The sequence below is a fragment of the Dromaius novaehollandiae genome, chromosome 5, assembly GCF_036370855.1.
Source record: "Dromaius novaehollandiae isolate bDroNov1 chromosome 5, bDroNov1.hap1, whole genome shotgun sequence".
In the NCBI taxonomy this organism is placed as follows: domain Eukaryota; kingdom Metazoa; phylum Chordata; class Aves; order Casuariiformes; family Dromaiidae; genus Dromaius; species Dromaius novaehollandiae.
Genome location: NC_088102.1, coordinates 24,587,687 through 24,612,005, shown reverse-complemented (window position 1 = coordinate 24,612,005; position 24,319 = coordinate 24,587,687). Strand labels below are relative to the sequence as shown.

Here is a 24,319-nt window from a genome sequence, read left to right as displayed (position 1 = left end):
TACAGGGGTAAATAAGGAGCCAGAGAAAAGGGCTGTAGATAGAGGGGCTGGGCTAAGTGAGAGAGCATCTCTTTCTTGTTGAAGTCACTGACCCTGTCAGCTGAGTTTATTAAAAGAAAATAAATAAATTAAAAGTGTGCAAAATTAAGGCCTCCTTCTAGGGACCCCTGCGCCCCCCCCCCCCCCCCCAAAAAAAAAAAAAATCTCAAATCCAGTAACATGCCTGGTGAGACTTGCAGGAGGAACTGAGGCATTTACCCAATTAAGGGACTGATTCAAGGTTGTGATGTGAATCGATGCCAAGGCTGCAAATTAGCCACAACTCTTTTTGAACATGAATGCAATGTCTGTCTGGTCATTAGCAGAATTATCCTTATTTCTTAAAATTATTGCATCTCCTGTGTCCTTTCTTCAGCTTTATCCCTATAATAATCAAACAACCACTGCTCGAGTCTTGGCTGCGTTAGTCCTAATTGGCTTGGTAATTTCTGTGGAATGGTGCACATGTAGAAAGACTGACTGAACACTGCTACGGATCTGGCAGCTGGTGCTGTCTAATCCATGTAGTAGATCACAATATGCTGTATAGGAGATGAGCACCCCTAGGACACTTCTATTCAATGGAGTACTTAATATTCTTGAATATCAGAATAGTATTTAAGGGAGGGAGGGGGAAAAAACTGGAGCTCAATTGTTGAAACATCAACTAGTGTTCAAAGTGCTTTCATTTTACAAAATCCCAGGCAGTGTGGCTTATGGTACTGGCTTTTAAGCATTTTAGCACAGTACGGTATTGCAGCAATGTTTAAAAATAACCCTAAGAACTCATAGCTTATCAGCTTTGAATCCTTCACTGCGATGAGTGTGTATCTCACTTCTTGCTCCTTACAGTTTTCTTTATATCTTTGTGCACAATGTTTCCCTCGGAGGAAGGCTGTGAAAGGATTGGCATAGGCAAACTGAGCATTTCTAATGATGGAAGTGACAAAATTGTGATAGTGACTCATTAAGCAAGAATTGTAGCAGGCTATGCAGTCCTGGTGTCCAGCAGTCACAGCCCTCCTGCCTCCTCCCTCTCTGCTGGGAGGAGAGGCTGTGCTGGTGGACAGCCATTTCTGGGGGGAGATGTACAATGAGTAGGAAGTTAAAAGCTGGTTATTCTTCCCTTCATCTCCTCTTCCCAGGTCTGAGGTGCTGTGTGGCTTTTTGAGGCTATTAAGAAGTTTTGGTGGCTCTGCTCCTTCTCCCCAGTGCCTTCCTTAAGTAACGCTCCCCAGGCTCCAGATCTGGTTCAGGGAGCAGCATCAACAGTGGGCTTTAGGCTTTTGCCTCAAGAGATCCCCAGCACTTGAAGCACTGGGTTGCTAATCCTGATTAGTTTCCCATAGTAATTATGATATTTATCATTTAACTTAACTGTTTGTGATAGGTACAGTAGTTGTAAAATTTTACAAGAATTTCAGGAGGTCTTGACTATTCCTGCAAGCTGGATCATTCAGAAATAGACAGATGCACTTAAAGATCAGTTGAAACATGAAACACATGCAAAACATGTAAACCTGAAGTTAAAGCTTGTGTTTAAAGAAAAAAAAATCAGCTCATGGATCATAATCAAATCCAAGCGAAGTTATAGAGCATGGTTTATTAATATCTGCCATGTGTGTCCACTACAGCATGCTAAAGGATTGTGAACTGGATAACCCCTTAAGTGAAATATGTGTGTTCCCTCTTGTTACTGATTTCAAGATTTCTTTTGAAGCTGCTAGCAGGTTTTAATTTCATCCTCAAGATGCTGTTTCTCTTGCCAGCTGCAGAAGTAGAAATGCATTCCCTAATGAAGTTTGAAGTGCCCTTGATCATTGTTTAAACAACTGCAGCTTGTGGCTCCTGGGGAACATGCTACGTAAACCTTTGTAACCACGTGGATTTTTCTACCTGCGATTTCTGTCAATAATGCAACAGTAAGCTTTCTATCCCCATCTGCTTTCTCTAATGGCATATTTTTCTTGACTTAAAGCTCATGTGTGATCTAAAAATACTCTGCTCTATGAAGCCAGTCTGAAATCTTGGGAGCTGTGATTGCTTGGGCAGACCTTATGCACTAAGCAAGGGTGTACTATCTTGCGCTACTACTCGCCGAGACAAAAAGCTTTCTGTAGAGAATGATAGTTCCAGCAGGGCAGTCTCAGCACTGGTGTCTGAGTTGAGAGGACTGTCCTTCCAGATGTACTGCTTCAGGGGCCAGAAGGAAGAGAAATCATACTGTATTGTTAGGTTCAAGTAGGTGGAACAACAGCCAGCGAATGAAAATGGGAAAGCGGAAACTAGCTGTGGAACTTAAGTGTTCTAATCCTAGATGAACCCCTTGAGGCATCTAATAAGTCAGTGTTTCTCTAACTTAAAAAAATCAAAGGACCATCAAATACTTTAGGAGGAAGGAAAAAATCCAGAAAGAGTAAGCCCTTCTATTGCACTCTTCAGTGCTTGGAAGGTAGAGAGGGCAGTAAGGTGAGTAGTAAGCCTGTATAGAAACTAGTCCTATACAGCATCCTACCCTTAATGTTTGTAACTGATTTTTTTTTTATTATTTTTTTCCTCTCCCCTCCTCCTCCTGTGATAAAACATGGATGGGAGGGGTGCAGTAACTTTTCTGGATCCCTTTCTGATACCTTATGATCTGAGAACAACTGGTGTTCCACATGCTGAGTGACATGAGTTTGTGGCAAGTCACTTCCTCATGTGAGAGTAATGATAGTTGATTTTTGCATGGAGTTAAAAATAAATAAGTACTGAACAATTAATGATTTAATATTCCAAACTGTCTACTTTATTAGGCAGCATTCAGATCTTTCTGGCAGCAGTGCTGGCTTAAATGCTTCCATGTCTGGCTATTGCTTTTGACTGGAGGGCATCGCCTCTGCTGTGCAAGATCGTGATGTGAACCAGTTCAAGGAGCTGATCCAGCGGAAGAGTAACTTACCTGATAAAACAGTTTTGTGATCTGGTTCACTCCAAGCAGTTGTGTCAGTGCAATAGAGACAACAGCATGGGGCAGGAAAGCAAATGCTGAACTCGGATGGGGTGGAGAGCAGGCGCGTTATGCTCCTGCTGCTCACCGGGGTGAGGTGATGGCCCTCTCGTGGGGAGAGCCTCACTGAGCAGTTCTTTTTCTATCAATATTTTGAGACATTGCTGTGTGGATGAAATCATTTTCCATTTAGGAATTGACTAATTCAGAAGTAGATTGATAAAACATGGATAAAGCAAACAACTGGAGTAACTAAATCCTAACTCTCTTAATCTGATTTTTATCAAGTCATACTTTCTGAGCAATTCTTGCTGTCTGGTATAGTTTGTGTAGGTACTTGACAGTTTGATTCATTGCCTTTAGTGAGTTCTCCATGGCATAGCGCAGAGGAGAGACCTCAGGACTTCTCCTGAAGGAGATCCGGTTGGCAAGACAATTAAATTAACAACCTGCAGCCCATGCGGTCTGCTTTAGTCAGGCAGCAGCTCATAAAAGTATATACAACAGCAGCAGAGATTGTGGAAAATAACACAGCCTCTTAGTGAGTCACCAAACCCAGTGCAAGACTTCGCCTGCTTAGTAGTTTTTCCAAGAGGCATTAAAGCTCACCAAAGTCCTCTGCCTCAAAGTGCTTTGGCTGTGACTTCCCTGTGTTTGTGGGTGGACCTTTTGCTTATTTGTTTGTTTTCTAGTAAATTCAGATCAGAGCATGACCCCTCTCTGGGAAGAGCAGGCAGGTTCTGCTGAAAAGAATTTTTTTCTTGGTCTATTACAATGAATAAGTAGCCAAATACATGTCTTTGTGGACTTGTCTGTCTTTTATGTAGAAAGAGGTATTTCTTGATCTTTTTGTTACTTTCCTCACCCTCTACTCTTTTGCAACTGGTCCCCAGCTCTTCATTGTTTTGTTTTTTCTCCCTGTGTTTATTGCCTTGTCTGCTGCTTCTCCCCCTCTGAGAACAAGGCTGTTCCAAAGTTGATGCGCTGGCCTGGCCCTGCTAGCTACCTGCTGCCACAGCCCGAAACAGTCCTGCTGTTACTGAGTGGTACCACTTGGACAAATGCATTTGTGTTCCATTGATGCTCATCTTGTGGGAAAGTAGGTACTTGCAATGTCCTGGGACTGCACCGTAGCATGAGGTAGACGGTGTCTCATTACCCATTTCTTGCACTTTTAATTTCAGCTAATGAAGGCTGTAACGGAGTCGTTGAAAATGGAGGAGGTGTGATTCAAAATGAAGTACGTTGCCATATTTTAATTTGCTACCAGCACCTTGCACATGTGTTTTTTGGAGTAAAAGGGGAAAGAAAGGTGCTACATTTCCAGACTTAAAGATTTCTTCCCTGAGAACTTGAGGAGCACTTTTTGCTTAGCATCCTTGCTGTCTTAGGGACTCTTTTGAGCAGAGGCATTGTTAAGTACATAGATTTGGAGCATTCAGTGGATTCTGGTGACATGAATGCCAATGTGAAGAAGAAACAGGAACAGCTGGAACAATGTAGTTATAATTTTAAAATTCTTCCAAGTCAAATCTCCTTCTGTACTGTGTGATAAATAACACAGATGTTAGTCCCCCGCCTTGGCAAAGCTTGTGGGATGGTAAGAATAAAGGCCCTTGGAGAGGCTGTGGATCTTGCCCGCTCTGCAAAAGCAGGGAGATCTGTATAGGAGATAGCCTTCCCTGTTAGATCCTAGATTTGCACAAACTGCGTGTGAGGATGCTTTTCAAAATGCAACCCTAACTCTGTGCGTTTAGTATGTATGTAACGTAAGCAAACTGACACCAGTTATTTAAAAGGGAGCCCTTACCTGTTCACTTTGATATCCCCAAAGTAGGTACATCAGGTTTGTGCTTAAACTCATCTTGCTCCCCTAACATACTGTAATTGCAGTAAGGTCAGGTCTGAGCTGTTCAGCGTAATGCAGAGATGCTCCATGAAGGGAGCACTGCATTCCCTTCCCTTTAAAAGGTGGTTATGTCATTATATTTATGTATGTGTGTTGTCTGTCCAGTATAGTGTCAAGCTTCAAATCAGTTGAAATCAGTTAGTTGAAATCACGGTTAGAAAATGCAGAAGTCCGAGTCTCGTTAAAGCCGTTCTGTGCAGGTTTCACGATACATGTTTGAAGAAAATTGAATCTGTGAAGTTACGTCTTTGAGGAAAAGAAATGAAAAATATTCTGTACTATACTACTTAGACCGTTGAGTCAGAATTGCTGCATTTTAGGTTTTTAGAGGATCCATTCATACAAAAAGGTCAGCTTGGTTCATAAACCAAGGGCTAAGAAAATGAGTGAACAGAACCAAGCAGGCTTGCAAATCTACCACAGCTTCTTGCTAACTCTTATGAGGAGATCCAAATGCTGTTTACTAGAATGAGCACAGCTGCTTTCATACTTAATATGGCTGATGTTGTTCTAGTGAGTGCCCCTGAAAGCAGAAATAACACTGCCAACTGTTCAGAGCAGTGCCCTCTTTCCAGCAGCGCTGATGTCTGGAGTACTTTGCCTTCCTTGTAAACTGCATTGGAAGTGGCAAACTGTAAATCTGGCACTAGTTCGTATCACCAAGAGAAAGGAGCAATAATTGCTATAGATGAGTGTATATTTATCTCCGGAACACCTAAATGGGTTGTTTTGCTGTAGCCTGTGACACATTCTCTTTTGACATCTCTCAAGTTAATTTGGGAATGAACCCAAATGGGGATCTACCCCACCTGGCTTGTTGTTTGGATTTTGATTATAAGATTGTAGATAGCAACTTGTGTTAACGATTGATTTCATAAAATGCCGAGTTGCTTTTGGACTCCTCTGGCAGGTTAGATGAGAGCTCCATGCGTGGAAAATGAGTTTGAGACTGTTTGAGACTGTTACGGAGATGCAATAAATACAAACCAGAAGCATCTGCAAGCACCAAACCTGTTTCACTGGCAACCTGCAGGTATTTGGCAGAATGTAACTTGCCTATCAGGTAGGCTTAACTTACTCATTGTGTGGTACATACTGATGAGGGTGCTGCTTATTTGCTGGCGTGGTGACATGTAACTGCTCTGTAAGAACACTCAGAAGGGCCAAATCCTGTTGTTGCTTTGGCCAGTGTAAAACTAGAGTAAGTTTGAAATCACTGGTTGTACTCTGTATGTACAGGGTTGTTATGTGACTTTGAAAGGTGGCCAACTGTAGGAATGCTTTCCGCCTGTCAGGAAGATAGGCTGTGTGTCCTGTAAGTTCTTCTGCCATCTCCAGTCACTGTGCTTAAACTGTACTTTACCTCATCGCATCAGATTAATATGCCTGATGCCCTGGGCACTGACAGCATGAAACTGATATAATGGGGCTTGCCGATGTATAGCATTTGACAGATATATAGGTGTCATCTTTCTTATCTTATATAAAGCACCCTGCAATTCTCAGTATAGCATTGCAGGGAGGTATTGCGCAGTGAAGGGTGTATGGGTGGTGATCTGTTTTTTGCTGTTCTTGACCTGCGGTAGTTGAATTGACACCGGTGGAGTCATAGAAGTCCTCCAGTTCCATCACTCTGACCACTCAGGTTAGCCATGAGCTTCTCTTCAAGGGTAGGATTCCACACACACACACACCCCGCCCCCAGTAGCTCTCAAGCAGCCTAGTTTCATTCTCCTTGTTGAGACCAGCTCTGAGCTATCACTGAGTACAGTTGTAGTTCTCCCTTCAATCCTTTATCAGCGTTTGAGGGAAGGTAGGAAGAAGTCCCCAAATCTCTGTACTCGTGTACTTATTCGTTCTCCCTGGGGAATGGAGTAATTTGCTGAGAATGGAGCGAAAACTGAGTAAGGATCTTAAAATTCTGATACTGGCCATATGTGATTACATAACTAATACGTAATGGCATATTAATGTTAAGTATTCATCACTGAGATGTTGTATCTCACTGCAAGATTCAAGATAATTATTCTTAAGGCAGCTGAGCAGATGACAGATTAGTTTCTGTCTGCCTCTTGTATTGTGTATGCTTTCTGATGCAGCAGTAACTTAGGTGTCTACTGCTGGCAATTGAGTTGCACTTAGTAAAGCACACCCTTGCTGTAGTGTTTTCTGGCTATCAGGTATCACAGTCTGCTCAAAGAAGTTGCATTGCTGATTCCTTGCTGATACTGTATTGCCAGTCCCAAAGAACAGCAAAGCAGAGTGAAATAAGCAACCCAAAAGGTACTGGGGATGTATGTAGGAAGCAGTAGCATTTTTACTGGCATGAGCAGATGTTTAGAAGCACAGATAAGAAAGTAAGGCTGGGCTTTGCATTGGCAGCCTTAGTAGAAGGACTAAAGAATTCAGGAGCTGCTATTTCTGAATTGCTCGCTGTAATTTCTGAAAGTGAGATTGTAGGAAAGAAAGCACGACACTGGTGGGCAGAGCTTGCCACTTGATTGTGTCTGTTTTGTGGATGGGCAGAAGTTTTCTGTTTCCATTCACGTTAATTCAATATCTATGGCTAATATGGAGTTTAAAGAAGTAATCTTGTCTTTGTCCTGCTGTATGGTCATAGTGTACGTGGAGTCTTGGGCAGCATATTTTGTGCCTCAAAAGTATTTAGTGGTTGTGCAACACATGAGCTGACTTTATTTTTTTCCTCCCGGGTTTTCTCGCAGTAGTAGCTCTCTTGCCCTGGGAAGGGGCAGCTCCTCTTAGCCGCCACTGCTCTGGAATTCACCAAGGTCTTGGCATTCGCACTCTGATGTTAGAGAGCAGGAGGAAAAGACTGGGAAAGTGCCCAATCACCACGACCTTTTGAATCGGACTATATTTTCTGAGCAGCTGTCAATGGAGTGTGTGTGAGATGATTATTGTTTGTAGAAGCTTTATTGATCTTGGCTTTGAAGCCTAGAAATCTGTTTACAGCAGCCTATAAAAATGAGCGGCTACTTCTTTTACTGAAGGTTAATGCTCTGTGTTTGTTTAATTGAATTGAAACGGCTTTTTGTTGTCTAAATGTCAGTGTTAATGAATTTTCAAGCAGTGCTAGATTCTCCTAGTTGGATAAAAATATATAGATAGAAAGCAATATGGTGAGAGTGGTTGCTAACCACTTCGTTGGCAAAAAGATTCATTGTTGCCTTTGCTGACACAGTTAGCCACCTAAGAAACTCCTTTTAGGTTTCAAGTCTGTTTTTTCTCCACTTTGTGTTATTTGGATCTGTGTTTCTTGGGAAATGATGAAAGGAAAGGAATGCAGTAGGCCAAAAGTGAGACCTTTGGAATAGCAGAACATGAGGTCTGCTTTCCTATTTTAGACAACGAGCCTTGTAGAAGAGGTTTGTCTGGTTGCATGCCAGCTCCTCTAGCGAACTACTGACGGAAGGAAGATCTTATTGTGATGAAATTGGAGGATTTTTTTTTTTTTTCCTGATAGTGGGAAAGCTGGAAGCTGGTGGTGGTATTTGGCTGTAATAAACCAGTTGGCCAGGGGCCTTCTAAAGACTTCTCTTGTTCTGAAACTAGTTTATCAAGCTTTTGTGTAGTTTCATTGCATGCATAGCTGTTTTTTCTTTCTTTTTTTTTTAATGCAGTTGCAAGTGGATTTAACATGTGTGACTGTAGAGTAAGCTTAAGCCTCAAAGACTGAATCCAGAAGATGAATTTACTTAAACGTGTACGTGGGCCAGGATGTCTCCTTTGCAGCTGTAATTTTCCCCTGAATGCTGTATGAACAGGGTTTCTTAAAGACTTTAGTTTCTGGCTTTGTCACAATTCGATTAAATGCTGGAGTGTATTTAATAATCGTTATGGTCCAGAACACTGCACACTTGAAGTGCAGGCTTAGAGGTAATCTCTTCCCCAGACACTTCCGCGTGCGCTGAGTTGTATGCAGTGTGCGTGTTGCCTGTCTGTACCGGGTCCGGGATGTCACTGAGCGAAGGGTTGCAGAAGGCGATTGCATGTGTCTTGGCACTCTGTGTCTTGACACAGCACTCAGTTGCGTCTCTGGAGCTCTCCCTATTGCGGAGCTGCTCTCTGCCGGGAACTCTTTCCCCCTCTGTGTGTGTCTGGATATTGGGTGCTTAAATTTGACAGGCTGGTGACTGCAGCACACAAGTGACTGGCTGTTGCATCAGCCCCTCTTCAGCTGGTGAATGTTTTTGGTGATTGTGCCTTCCCTTCCTCCCCCCTCCTCCCATCAAGCTCCTGTGTGTAGGGAGGGGAGGCTGCAGCATGGTAAGCTAGAAGGGAATAAAAAGAGAATGGCAAAGAGATGAAGGAGAGGTGTATTTTAATCTCCACACAAAATAGGAATATTCAGCACCAAGCCAGCAAGTGTTTCTTTCTTCAGCACAACACCATAAGTGCTCACTGTGTGTGTGCACGTGCGCGTGCACCTCCCTTCCCCCCCCCCCCCCCCAGCTCCATTTGTTGAGAGCTCAGACGGAGCAGTGGTGTTCCCCCAAGGAATGCGAAGCTACACAGATCATTGCTCTCCGTAAGGACTTTCAGATCTCTCAATGCTCTTGAGAAAGTTTGTTCATGGAAACAGGTTCGTCGTCTATTAAATGTGATCTCCAGGGAATGCTTGATAATATACAATTAAATGACTGCTGAACGCAGAGGATATGCTGAGCAGTTGTATCCCTCTGGCTAGAATCTTCTATTAGCAGATGTTAGTTAAATAAGGGTGAACAGGACTACTAGTAGTTAAAGAGAGAAACACCAGAAGATGTTTGAGCCCCTCTCTGTATTAATGTGGTCTTCATCAGGGCTCTCCAAATCTTTGTCCTGTTGTCCCTTAAATAACTCCATCATGAGGACTAAATTAATAAAACGAAAAAGAGAGACTTATTCAGAGTTCCTCCCCCCCCCCCCAATCATTAAAGGTCCCGTTTCAAAGCTTTTGATCTTGGTAGGTTTTGGATCGAACAAAGATTGCATGTCTAATCCTTTCCTGACTTGCAAGTTTGTAAACTGGGAGTAAATGCACTGAATTCCAGCCTGCATGTTCAAAATGCAGTGCATATAAGGTAAGAGAAGATGCGATAACTGCTTGCGTTTTTGATTCACCTTAAGGAAGGCTCAGCTGAGAAATAGTAAGGGCGTCTTCTTGGCCCACTGAAGGCCTTTGGGAGATCCACAGTTGCATTTGTTATAAGCAGGAACAGAGCTCTGCTTGGGCAGGGAGGGAAGGACACCATAGGAAGGATGTCTAATGACTTAAAAACTGTATTTATTTTGTCATCTGTACCTTTGTTTTGTCTGTTTGTGGTAAATGTTAGTAAATACAACATTGTATTGTTTCTGGTAATGAGCAAATCTATGTTTTAACTCTCAGGTGATGCTGCTATTGCATTTGCAGTCTGTTGAAGTGAATGCTTTGGGGGAATGTTTTTTTTTTTTTTGTGATTTAGCAGCCTAACAGATTAGTTAGGCTTCAGTAGTAATACATTTTTAAATGGCTTTTAATGAGCAGGTGAAAACAGTCGACTTTGTCCTTAGCGGATCTGTCCGTATGACAAAAGGAAGGTAGGTTGTGTTGATGCCCTCAGCAAAGGGTGCCAGGGTGAGCTTTAGAGGACGTGTGCACTATGGGAGCCTAGTCTGGTCAGAATGATATGAATATAAGAAACTGCCTACTTCTTCCGTAGCACATGCATATAAAACTCTCTGAAGCTTCATAGTTTTTAAGTTAGCTAAGGTATTTCAGATAAGTTCCTCTTTTAATAACCTTCCAAGACCTAAGCTTGAGGATTGAGGTGTCACCAGTTCTTAAATCAGCATACTGCAGGAGCTCCCTGCTATGCTCCCTGCTCCCAATAACCTTGGAGGCTACATATGCTGTCTGTAGCTCCAGGAGAGACAAAACTCTGAGCTCAGGCCTTGTCAGGCAAAAGAAGCCTTCTGCTGCTTGGTAGGTTGTGCTTGTTGGGTGTGTAAAAATCAGAAGGAAGACTGGAAAGATTTACCTAGTCATGGAAAAACTTCCATCAGACGGGATGACTTCCTGGCATGTCTCTTTGCCCACCTTGGATATTTCCTGAGATAAATATCTGCATATGTGTAACATGTTCAAATGATTGAACATATTGTTCACTGTTGTTACTACTAATAACAAGACTGTTACCATAGTGCCCAGGGACCGTGGTTGTGAACCAGTTGGTTCTTGCTCCAAGCTAAGCATCGTTGCTGGGTTGGTCACATCTGACAGGCTGATTGATATTCTCTGTAATCTGAAAGAGGAGTAGATTTTTGCTTTGTTTTTATTAATTCAGATACGACCTGGACTGAACCGTGTCCTAAGGCTTGGTGTTTGTATTTGGTCTACTTTCTGTTTTAAAAAAACTTGAAAATTACAAATTGGTGTGAGAAACTTTCCAAGTTTGTCTTAAAGTAGACTTAGTTCTCCATGTGTGTATGTATGTATTTGGGGCATGTGTATATATGGATAAAAACCCAATGAAATTATTGGGTATAAAGATTCTGAACCTTTGTCCAAACACATTTGGCCTTTTCAGAAATGAATCCCATTGTGCTCGGGTAGGCTACAGACAGGAACGTGGACTTGTAGGTATAATTGCTGTCCTAGAGATGACTATATTTTGTTTTGATACAGAGAATGCCACATATTTACTCTTTTGCAGCTTCAGCATAATGCTTCATTTTACTGCTGTAAGGCACTTTGGTCTGGACACTAAGCAATGGGTATGATCTCTGACCTCTGTTTGTGAATGTGGGTTGCACTTGGTCCAACAGTACAACCAAGTTTAAAGCTTTAGATGCTTTATAAGAAATGCGAGGATCTCCTCTTCTCTTTTTATAAAGAGGAAAATGTTTCCAGATGGTCTGTTTTTCAGATGGAGAATGTACACACAAGTGGCCTGTCGTACATCAGAGATTTTGCAAATACAGGCTTGAGCAACAGAAGGAAAATAGAGTTCCCATGTGGAAAATATAGGGTTATATTTTCTTTGACTGTGACAAGGCTCTTAAATCAATAGTCTTTGTTCTCCAGTTATTTCAAGGTCTCTGGGAAGAAGATGGGGTTTAGAACAGTTTTCTGGCTGGGTGACAGGACTGCAGCATAACTCACTTTGTTGTGTTTGGAAAACGTCAAGTCCTGGACTTGAGAAAGAACCTCAGGACCAGTAGTTGAGCCTCTTCTTTGCTGTGCAGATAACCTTGGTTATATTACAGAGAAATGAATTGTACATCTCTTTTAAGCATCCATAGTAATTCATTTTTCTGTTTTGATTTGGTAACTATTTTTGTTGTTCTCTAGTGAAAACATCTACAATGAACCCAAAAGGAAAACTTTGAGTTAAAATAATTCTCCATTCAGCAATAGCTAATTAGATGTTCCAGACCACTCTGCTGCAGGGCTCTGCAGCATAGTTCCAGTTCAGTGCGTTTTTGTATGCACCCTTTCTTCTCTTGAGCAGCATATTTTTGACTGTAATTTTTGCAATCATTGTATAGCTTGTTGCTTCTACTAATTCTTTTGCAGACTTGGCACTTGCAGGGCAACTTAACATGAATCCCTGTGGTAAGATATGCTGCCTGAATGAAATACTGTCCTATGGCTCCCAGGCTGAGCAGCAGGGACAGGAGGTTGGGGTCTGCACTGCAGCTGTTGCAGACAAGGTAGTACCCACTAGATCTTAAAGGTCAAACCTCTTTGTTGCATGTGTGCCCCCCCTTTTTTTTCCTCCTCCCTTCCCCTCTTCTGATTTATTTTGAACACTTCAAAAAAAAAAAAAAAAAAAAAAGATATAGTGTTGGTACACTAATGTTTGTGAGGTCTGTATTTGTTTTAAATAAACTGCTGCATCAGCTTTGCTCGTGCTTCTGCTATTGGTAGGTCAGGAGAAACCTTTCCCTCCTGGTGATGCATAAGTACTTCTGAGAGAGGTTAAAGAGCAGCAGAGGTTTTGTCAAAAAGTTCTGATGAGAAAGACTTATGATGGGACAATTCTAATTTTGCGCCTTGTATTTTCAGTATTTGTCATCTTTAACTGTTGATTAGTAGGGGATTCTTCTGTATGGATTTCATTCCAGGAAAATGTTCTTCAGTTCCTGGTGCTTCCTTCTCTGAAGCTGTGACGGATATCGGAGCAGGCCCCTATCAAAATGGCTGAGGTGTTGCAATGAGCACAGCTCCAGTTCTGACTCTTAAACTTTGGACCGTTGCCTTACTGTCAGAATTCCTCAGGAACTACCATAAACATCTAACTTGACTTCTTATTGGAAACAAATCTGACAGTATTGCTCAGCGTGGTTCTGCCGATCAGTCTTGGATCATCTTTAAGGACTCCTAGACCACCTCTGGGAAGCCTGTCTTGAAGCTGGGAGTTTGGAATTTCTTTTCCTCTGCAGGGTCACTGGCTTTATGGTGCTTGGTAGATCACTTAGGGCCAAAGGTGTGCTGAGCTCCTGCAGTTCCTAGGATAACTTCCTGGTAACTGCAGGTCCCTTTGGAAGCGTGGACTTCTGAGATCCCTTTTCCCTAACTATCAAATGGGAATAGTGTTTATTCTTCCCAAGTACTCGGTTGCTCAGATTGGAAATTATCACACTTTATAAAGGTGTCATGCAAGTGTTTCTAATGATGGAAAATGGAAGGTGAGCTTGTTTACTCCTTGCGGAAGTTCACTGTAACAGACTGGCTGAGCAAGGAGGTTGTTGAACCTGTATGAAAGCTTTGGGGGTGGGGGGGTGGCAGCAGCTGTGTTCTGCCCTCTTGGGGCATATCATGTACCTGGAGTTGATGCAAGCAGCCAAACAAGACAAAAGCCACCCACAAATCTGTCAACTAGTTGTCTTTTTTTTAAACTGATCTCACTGTAGGGGGGCGCACGCACGCTCATGCAGTAGTACGCTGCCTGGAAATGATGTATTATAAGATGGCATTACTGCATTCTCCTCACAATTGTTTTCTCAGTAAGAAAGAGATGGCAAAATGTTCTGCTTAAATTATAAGGTCAGGTTCTGTTTCTGAACGTGTGTTTCGTTGGACTCCTGGGAGTCCTTTATTGCCCTTAATGAATAGTTTTAGGCCATTTCTTTGTGTGCCAACATAGATTTGAAAAGGAATGTATTATTTCTTTTTCCTTTGATTTCAAGTGAGATGTAACTTACACAGGCCTTTCTGCCCAGTACTGTAAACCTTGGTCTCTGGGGATATTAGTACAAAGCATGCGATTTTCCCCAGCCATAACTCTTACTGACGCAGGGCTTATCCAGTCAGTCTGTAGTAATCCTTTACACTTGTCACATGCTTACTAATACCCACAAACATACACCCTCTGGATTACTAAGTGCTGTCGAGGGGGGAAAAAAAGGGGGGGTGGGAGGAGGAAAAATAGGGCTCATGGAAGGGGTTGCTGGTTGAAATGTTTCAGTTGATAACAAAGTGGCCAGAAAGATTTTCTCATGATAAGATGGTGGGTTTCTTCTCCTTCCACTGTATTTCACTTTAATTAAAAAAAAAAAAAAAAAATCCTAATTCTGATCTTTCTGTTCAACACTGAGTTCTGTGCCGGGCGCTCTACAGTGCAGAGAACTGCTTCCTTGCAGATAAGACGGCGACTGAACAAACACTACTCCACGGTATTACATTAACCCATGGAGGCTTAGTGCTGTGTTTGTGCAGAACCAAGGCAAAAACTGATGTATCTGGGATTCATTTGGCAGTTCCCATTATTGGGTTGGACTCCGATTGCTCATCCTCTTGGCAGCCTCACCTGGGCAAGAAAACAATTGGAAAGGTGAACTTAAAACTTAGAAACTCCTGACTGTAGCAGTGGCATTGGAGGCAGTTTAGCTGAAATCTCTATAGCTTCTTCCCCCCTGTGCTATACCTGGTGAGCAGATGTCCATATTCAGGGATGTGTCAACTGAGAAAACATTCAGTTCTAAATATACAAAAAACGAAAAACCTTTAAAATCTCAGCAATGTGCCCTTTTGTGCTCCACATCCTTTAGAAGCAGTCAGTTGATGAGTCCATCATATCTATATTTACTGGTACTCTCAACGTGTTTCGGCATTTTGACAAATTACTAAAAACTTGTGGTTTTGCAGCTGATTGTAATTCCTTCTTGGTAGCATTAGAGTCAACAGCGTCAAACCAAAGGAGACACTTTTATATAAAAATATATATATATAAAAACCCTTAAGGCACACTTTCAGACTGTGTACAGAACCACATCATGTACACAGCATTAAAAAATATTAAAATAGCAGGATGCAACAACATCCACCTGCCAGAAGAGCAAGTTTTAATAGTCTTTGGTCCAAGTCACGCTTCATGACTTCTTTAGCCTTTTCTGTTGCCTCTGAATTGGCCAGCCTGATCCACATAATGTGATAAAAGTTCCCTAGATAATGTAGCCAAGTTGTGAGGACTCTCTCTGGCTCTGGGTATAGAATGGGTGGCTTGCTTTCTGTAATTTGTATTTCAGCTTATTGATGGAAGGGGGATGAACACCAGGAATTAAAGGAGTTGTGTGGTGGGGCAACTGATCTAAAAATCCAACAAATCTTCCTTCGGAAGTTCATTGTGAGTAAAATGAGTCAACCGTAATATGGCAGTGCTTATTAACACTGCCTGCTTGCTCACTTGCTCCTTGCCAAAAGAGTTTCTACTCTGAGTAATTAAGAATTCTTCCATCAGCACCTTTCCGCGCACCTGGTAAAGCTGGAGAAGCATTTCTCTGTGCTTTGGAAAAAGGGGAGACAGACTCACTAGCTTATCCAGTGTCACAGAACGAGGCAGCAGCAAATCCAGGAAATATCCCATGCGCCAAGGTCCTCGTCCGCTGGAGCTCTGCAGGGCAGTAGCAGTCACGGCTGGTCCTTCCCCGCGTGCGGGTAGCTGTGTCTGTGTGCTGCAGAGCTGAGGAGATACCGTTACAGAAGGCATTGATTAGGAGTAATTTGCCAGGGGAACGGAGCTGCATTGTGAGCTGTCAAGGAGTAATGAAGCAGGGATGCCAATTGACAGGTGGACCAAAATTTTTTCGGTAGGAGAGAGGAGGAAATCAGTTCCAAGATGCAATTGCTCTAATTGAGGCTGTGAAGAGATAAATGGGGAAAGTTTGCAACAGCTGGAGTCTGCTCTGAAGGAAAACTTTGAGTGTTTGTTATCCTCTCAGGAGGTCTTTTAGTCACCATGGTGATGCCTCTGGCAGACATCAGCGGGGGGGGGGGGGGGGGAACAAAACCAAAGTTAAACAAAAGCCCCTAAGCAAAAGGTTTCTGACTTGGGGGAAGGCGGGGGGCACATTGGTAGTGACATTCTTTGAAGGGGCTGTTGGGGTACGCATCTGAGCAGTGCTGGGATGCCATGGTGATAGGCTCTGTATAACAATGTCAGTAGATATACAGCAGTGTGTGGTGGTCACCAGGAACAGAAGTAGTGTTGGGCTTGGGCTTCAAGGCTCTTTGAAGTTTCTAGGCACTTCTGCAAGACTTCTCTTGTCTGTCTGGGGGAAAGGTGAGAAAAGTTGGTGGTAGGCTTAAGTATTGCAGCTTTGAAACAAGAAGGATGGTCATGTGGAATTCCATCTGCTTCAGAACTAGAGAGGAGGGGAAGCTTTTTTATTTTTAATTCATTTAGCTGACCTTCTCTCTTCTGGTTTCATCTCATTATTGCTAGCTATTCCCCTTTGCTGCTCTGAAGGTTTATCTCCCTTCTCACAATAGATATCTTTAAAACACATTCCTTAGATGAGCTATATGTACAGTGTATAGCTTTTTCATCTCATTTATCAGTCAGTCCTTTTAGTCCTGGTTTAACTCTTCTGCACCAGTATAAGTTATTTATTGAGTTCAAGTTAACAGAAGACAACACACTTTTAAGATGTCTGTCTCAACATCGCTGACTACTACCCGGTGTTGACCAGATTGTATAGTGGTGGTAACAAAAGACCTGTATTACAGGGATCCCCTTGGGCTAGTGCTGAACAAACAGATGAGAAATCTCAGTTGCTGTATTGGAGATACTGCCTTGTAATGTCAAACCAGATGCAAACAGATGTAGTAAGAAACAGAAGGAAGACCAAAGGAAAAATGGGAGCTGCAGTAATTGCGTGCCTGGAAGCAAGAGGAACTTGATTTCATGATGCTGGAAAGGATTTGTTTTAAAACAGATATTTTTGTTTGGGTTGTATTGCAGTAGTCTCTAGAGAGTCTAATTGATGACCAACCTTAAGTGGTTCACACAGGTAACTAGGAACTCACAGGCACTGTTCTCTGATTAAATGCCACTTACCCTAGCTGTCACTTCATAACTCACTTCTTGTGGGTCTTCTGAAGATTTGTCACTGGAGAAGATTTGAAGGAAAGAGTACTGAGATTATTCTTCCTTTCCGCTCATGAAGAGGAGCAGGAAAGGAGCAATAAACATGAGTGCAAGAATATATGATGTCAGTGTTGCTGGAGGAGTAAAAGTGAGTTTTGCTATTGTGTTGAGGGAAGCTACCTCTCTAGCCTCTCCACTTCTCATGAAAAAGATTTATGCCAATATGCTTGCAGTAAGAAAGCACACTCAAATGCAGTTTCTCAATTTACAAAGTACTTAGTGATGGGAGTCTGTACAGTTGAAAGTAAGGGCTAAGTGATAATATGTGCTTGAAATTCATGGTCTCCCAAGAACGTTAAGCAAGGCACTGATGTTCTGTTAAAATTGGGCAGGGGCTGAAAGGAGGCTCTTGAATTTTTAGTTACCTGAGCAAGTATATAGGATTGCCACCTTCATGACCGCTTGGAACATATGCCTTTAGAAATTTATTTAGCAACTTTCTGGGAAAAAAAATATTTTAATGCTGTTTTCTTGATATGGCTTATCTTGACCTCTTGGTGTTTCTGCAAAGCTGATCCCCAGAGACGTATCAAGAAATGCAATGCTTTTCTACTCCCCAAAGAGCTTTTTCATGTTCCGTTGTATGTGGAAAGCAAGCAAGTGTGGTGTATCTGCAAATATTATGGAAGATATTCAGCTGTCACTTTTGATATAACTCCTTTCACCACTGGCTAAGGGAGCTGACATTTTGTGCATCATTGTTAACTCTGAATACAGATATGAATAAGCTATAGTTCTTATGCTCAAAGTGAGTGTGGTTATAGTTCATTAATATCTGGATTGGTTGATATTCAAGGAGACAAGTATAATATGGCATTATTAAACTACTTGCAGTGGTTTAACTATAGCTACTGCTGTGTAAATTAACTTAAACAGAACAGTCTTAAACTGTTTCACAGCCTATATCCATTTGATCTAACTCAGAAGATAAGATTGTATAGCCCTTTTGCATTGTTTGATAGCTAAGCTTTTTCTGCTGGATGGTCCTGCTGCTATGCAAGTGATAGCAATTCTTCAACTTCCCCTTGCTCTGCCATGGCAGTAATTGGTTGCCAATAGAATATGCCTAATGCCAAAATAACAAGGCAGAAATGTCTGTTACACTGCTTCACTTTGGTCATATAAATCTACTCTGGTAGTGTTTTGTGAAGATTGCCTTGAAAGAGTAAGTTCTGTCATATGTACTGGTGGAATACACTGTTTTTGAAGAATGTCAATGACAGAGGAAGTTCTTATGTATTCTGCAGTAGGTGGAAAATTTCATTAGTAGCAGCTTCAGTTTTCCGATTATTTCCCCCCATATTTCCCCCATATAATATATTACAGAAGTATCATATTTGAATAAGAATTAAGCTGTGAGTAGATGCTGCCTTGAAATACTGTAATTGGGCATGTTTTCTTTTATAACTAAATACACTTGAATTAAGTCAGTGACCCAAGATGAATTGCTTTAGACTTGCACTTGTGCGAGATCAAAATGTCATTCCCTTTCCTTATGTAAGCAGTTTCATCACTTTATTGTTCCAAATATTGTGACCTTATCAATTTAGCACTACATGATTTTATTGGAGGATCAATTGGAGAGAATGAGCAAGAAAACCAGGGGCTTTTCTTTAAATATAAATAATTTTGAGAATTCTCAAAAGTGACAGGGAAACTGATTGCACATTAAAAGGAATGAATTAATGTATAAGCATGCTGTGTATTTTAAAGCTTTCTTCTATGGAAGCCACCTTTTAGAGTCCTGGTGATCATCTGAACAAAGAAAGGTGAGCCCATGTAGCAGCTTGCACTTCTGTGGCTACTGAAAGGAAATTGGGATTTCCTGGAATCCTCTTTCTGCTCAGAGTATCCATTCCTATATTTAAATAATGCTGAAGGGAAGATACAGCTGTCAGAATGACATCTTGGAAGGACAAAACTGTTTGGCATAGGAAACCAGATCAGATGAATGAAGTGGGATGTTAGGCCTGTTCCCAGACATAAAGTACATACGTAAGTAAACTGCTTCCCTGGATTTGGAAGAGAGTGTTATGGTGTACAGAACACCAGTAGCATTAATGTGTTTCATGAAACAGTTATATAATCAATATAGTCAGGAGCAGGTTTGCACTCAGTGGAATCTTGGAAAAGGAGCCTTCCTGTTTTCAAGCCCTTGAATAGGTGAAGTAATGCTTGTGTGCAGGCCTTGAGACTGAAAATGATTCCCTGAGTTGACACAAGGAGAGATCTATTTTTTAACAGGATAGATGTTTCAAGGTAGGAAACACTGTCTAGGATAGGAGAAATGTTAAGACCTGAGAACTACATGACACCACAGGGCCCTAATATTCAAAGAACGTAGTGAAGAGATGCAAGATACTCAGAGAACATAAGTGAAATAAAGAGTAAAAATGTTAATGAGATGATATAACTGGAAAAAGGCAAATGTCATGCCTGTCTTCAAGGAAGGCAAAAAGGAGGATCTGGAGAACTACAGGCCAGTCAGATGAACTTCAGTTCCTGGGAAGTTTACAGAACAAATTCTCCTAGAAGCCTCTTTCAAGCACAGGAAAGACCAAAAAGTTAACTGGGAGCAGCCCATGTAGACTTAAAAAGGGCTAACTGTGCCTGACCAACCTTGTTGTCTTACACAGTAAGACTGCCTTTTTGTACAAGGGGAGTGTAGTGAGTGTTGTTTATCTTGACTTCAGTAAAGCTTTTGATAGAGTCTTCCACAGTATCCTTACAGCCAGACTGATGAGATATGGGCCAAGTAAGCAGACTGTGAGGTAGGTAGAAAATTGTGCCACTAGCACAGCCCTTAGATGCAGCATTCAAGCTGAAGTCCAGCAGGCATCTGTTGACTAGTGATGTCCCTCAGGGATTGCTGCTGGTACAAGTACTATTTAATGTCTACATTTATGATCTGGGTAATGGGACATAGTGCTCTCTGCAAGTTTGCAGATGGTACCAAACTGGGAGAAGTAGCAGATGTGCTGGAGGGCAGGGCTGCTATCTAGAGGGACCTCAACAGGTTGGAGAAATGGGCCAATATGAGTCTCATGAAGTTCAGCAAAGCTGAATGCTGAGTCCTGTATCTGGGATGGAGAATGCCTGTGCAGCGGGACAGGCGGGCTGCTGACTGAATGGAAACTGGCATTGCAGAAAAGGCATACAGCCACTTTGAATGTGAGTCATCAGTGTGCCGCTGCAGCAAAGGCAGCGAGCTTCAGTGATCTGTCTTAGCAAAAGTACAGCCAGCAGGTTGAGGGAGTAGATTCTTCCCTTCTAGTGAGCATCTGCGAGACCATATACTGTGCCCAAGTTTTGGCTTCTCAGTATGAGACAGGTGTTGACACTGAAGAAAGTCTAGTAAGAGGGCCACCAAGATGATGGGAAGCTGGAGAATGTGACACATTAGGAGAGGCTGAGAGAAGAAAGTTTGCTTAGCCCTCGGAGGAAAGAGGGGATAATATTATTGTAGTCTTTAACTGCCCAACTAGGAGGTTATAGAGAAGACAGTCAGACTCTGAGAACCATAGTGACAGGACAAGAGGCAGCAGGCACAAGCTGGAATATGGGAATTCTGGTTTTAATACTAGAGTGGCTAAATGCTGGCACAAGCTGTCATGGAATGTTCTCAGTTTGACTGGACGAGGCCCTGAGCAACCTCAGTTGGAGGAAAGGTGAACTAGATGACTTCTAGAGGTTCCTTCCAATCATTCTGTGATTCTCCATTTCTAGGCCTTTCTGGTGAGAAAGGCCGTATGAGCTCCCTTTTTGAACCAGGGTATGATGCTTCTAATAGCTGAGCCATGTATGCACTGTTCAGTACTTCCTGTTCAGCTTCAGCGCAGTGTGCAGACATTGGAAGTTGCTTTTCATCCCGTGCCAAATTTTATTTATTTTTATCTCATTCAGAAGGATACTTCAAAAAGACCAAGCATAAGTGATGTAAAGTTTGAAAACCTAGGGTTTATAAAAATTTCATCTTATTTTCTTTCCCACCCTACTAAGAAGTCAGGAGGGTAGGTGAGCATGCTACTTGCATGCTCTCTAGCTGTCACTTGTCGAGCTCCGTAGGATATGAGTGGTGCAGTGTGAGGAAGAATAAGTGACCCTTAACTTGAGGCTTAAGAGGCATTTCAGACCTAGAGATGAAAGGATGAAGAACAAATCCTCTTTATTATTGAAGTGTGTGAAAGGCATGAAGGAGCAAGAGTCAAATCAATAGTTTGCATTTACAGCACAGGAGAGAAGAAAGATATACTGGGATTTATTTTTGCAGCTTATTTGAGAGACTTCCCCCCTCCTAGCACCCCCCCCCCCCCAAAAGGGCAGAACTGAGCTTTCTGTGAAATTGTATGCCTTTGGCACCCTCAAAGTTGTACCAGAAAGAACACTCTTCCTTATGTTATCTTCCAGATAAATGGTTTAGTAATTAAATTCTTTATTGGGACCATAGCTGGCCATTGACAGTTAAGCCATATAGGCTGAAACTAAAATAATGATTGTCAGTACTTGGAGATGGGGATGAATATATGTTTGAAATATTTGAGTGAAGGAAATCTTTATTAATGAAAGTTTCTCAATAAGAGTAGGAAGTGAGGTTAAGGGAGGTGGTCTACTTGTTTTTAGCTGTTCCTTCAGCCTTACTGATTTAACTTGTCTCACTAAAACCTCTTAGCAAAACCTGTTAAATACCTGCTTCACTCAGTGCTCTAAAAAGTCCCTTCTCCCTGTCTTCAAGGGGCAGGTGATATGCAAGCACCTGCCTTAGCACTGTGTGATCATAGATGCATTTCAAAGGTGAGCAAGGTAAATTCCTCCTTGTACCGTATGTAAGCCCTCTTCAAGAATGGGAATGACAGACCATTTGAGATCAAATACTGTGTATAGGTGCAAAAAATATATTAAAGCATAATTTAAAGTATGTAAGTAATGGCAATAGTATTCTCTGTGAGAATATATGGTTATTATCTGTAATATCGCTAATAAGTTACCATTTCTGTGCCAGGGCTGTGCCTGAAGTCACCTAATACTTTTCAGATGAAGTACAGGGCAGTTGCTGTGATCACCAGATCAATTTGAGCAGCCTGCAGCCCTTTCAGTGGGCCATATCACACAAGTGAGGATATTGCTCCATGTGAATAAAGGTCACAGACTGTGGGCCTCTGAGATGATGATGATGATGCATTTTAAATCTAGATTGTAACTGCCAAACTTCTCAGGAAGCAATTCTGACACAAACTCACTTTTGAACAGTGATGGACTGGTCAAAGCCGTAAGAGCCTCTGGCAGTCTCTGTAAGAGGAAAGAAATGTTGACTGTTGGCTTTTGCAAGGCCAAAATGCCTCATGTGCATAATCCCCATTTGGGGTCCATGTGTTCCTTGTGGCAATGGGAATACCTTAGTCACCCAGTACTGTTGAGGCTGCATTGTTACCCATTTGTTCCACTCGGCTTCTCCAGGCGGGACCTGGAGGCAGCTCTGCCAATGAATCCTGTGCAAGAGCCCTTGCTGCCAGCGCCGCTGGTGCAAGCTGCTGCAAGGTGTAGGCCACTCTAGCATGGCATGAAAGCTGATGCATGGCAAAGGAGCTTTCTAGTGAAGTGCTCAGAAAGGACTAGCTTGTTGTTTGCAGCAAACTTTTTTTTTCTTCCTTGCCAGGTGTGAGAGATTAGCTGTCTCTCTTGTCCCAGATGTCTGTAATTAGGATAGTAGAGGATGCTGGGATAGAACTGATACCAAAGACATAAAGCAAACTGGCTGAGGGAAATCAAGTCCCAGGTCAAGGTGAGCTAGTTATTTGCAACTGCTCTGAGTGTTGTTTTTTTTTCTTCTTCTTTTCCTCTCTTCTCTCCCTTGCTGACTTCAGATACAGTTGTTCTTGAATGATCACAATCAGTATATCAAAATAAATGCTTTACAGAGTAAGGTATAAGGAGTTGCTGGCAAGACTGTAAATCCTCTCATGGAACAAATGACAACTCAGCTCAAGAGCCCTTTTGTCCTGGGAGTGGGGGAAGGATATAAATTCTCTAAAAGTATCTGTCAGTTGGAATTGCTCTGCATTCATCATGCTAGCCCTCTGCATCATTCATGAATGTCATAAGAGACTAAAGAATTGGCACTTCATGGTGAGAATGATTAAACAACCATTACACTCATCTTTTACTTTAGCACTGTACTTTTTAACAGATTAACGCTCGCATAGGTCCACTTCTCTTAATGGAGACTTTCATGGTTGCGAAAAGGGAAGACTATGGCAAGAGCAGTTGTCTGTTACTTACAGAATACTTTCAGAACACTGTCTTATTAGCTTTTGATACCTTTTTTGAGAGAAGGGAGGAAAGAATAGTGATTATCTTGTTCAGCAGAGGCAGTAGTGTCAAAGACTTGCTCTGTGTGACCTTAGGCAATTTTAGAGAGCCCTTGGAACAGTGAGCTTCTAAATATGCATTTCTTCACGTTACTGGCATTCCAGTAGTTGTGAGGGATGGTGTGGTATTTGGTGTGAGGTCAAAAAGCTGAGAATCCTGAATTCAGTTTTCCTCAAATAGATCAAAGTAGCCCCATTTAGTCATAAAAGACTGGGCTATGCCTATGCTAACAAGTGTTTTGAGACAGTGAGAGTGGGTTTTTGGAGTGAAATTTGGTGCTGAGGGTCTGAGGTATGCATTTTATTTTGGGGGCTTTACTTTGGGCTAGCTCTAGTTTGGTGCTATGTGCTGATCACCTTTCTTGTGATTGTATCTTCCCATTTAGTTTTCCTTAAATTGAGTTTGTGTACTCTGAGACTGCTCTCATGCGAGCCAAAGCATAACAAGTGGTGATTGATCAGGAATTGCACTTGAAAAGCGTGTTTCTGATCCAAACTAAAATGCTAATGGCTAGCAAAAGGTTTGAAGGTCTCAGAAAATCTGCTTCCTATTCCCAGCTCTGCTGCTGACTTAGCTATGAGATTGGGCAAACCTGCTACC

The 24,319-nt window shown here is 42.1% G+C and overlaps 1 protein-coding gene across 5 annotated transcripts in view; it reads left to right on the top strand.

Annotated features, from left to right (window-relative positions):
• NRXN3 (neurexin 3) overlaps nt 1-24,319 on the top strand; it is a 1,034,003-nt gene that overhangs the window by 741,742 nt on the left and 267,942 nt on the right. The gene's annotated exons all lie outside the window — the stretch shown is intronic.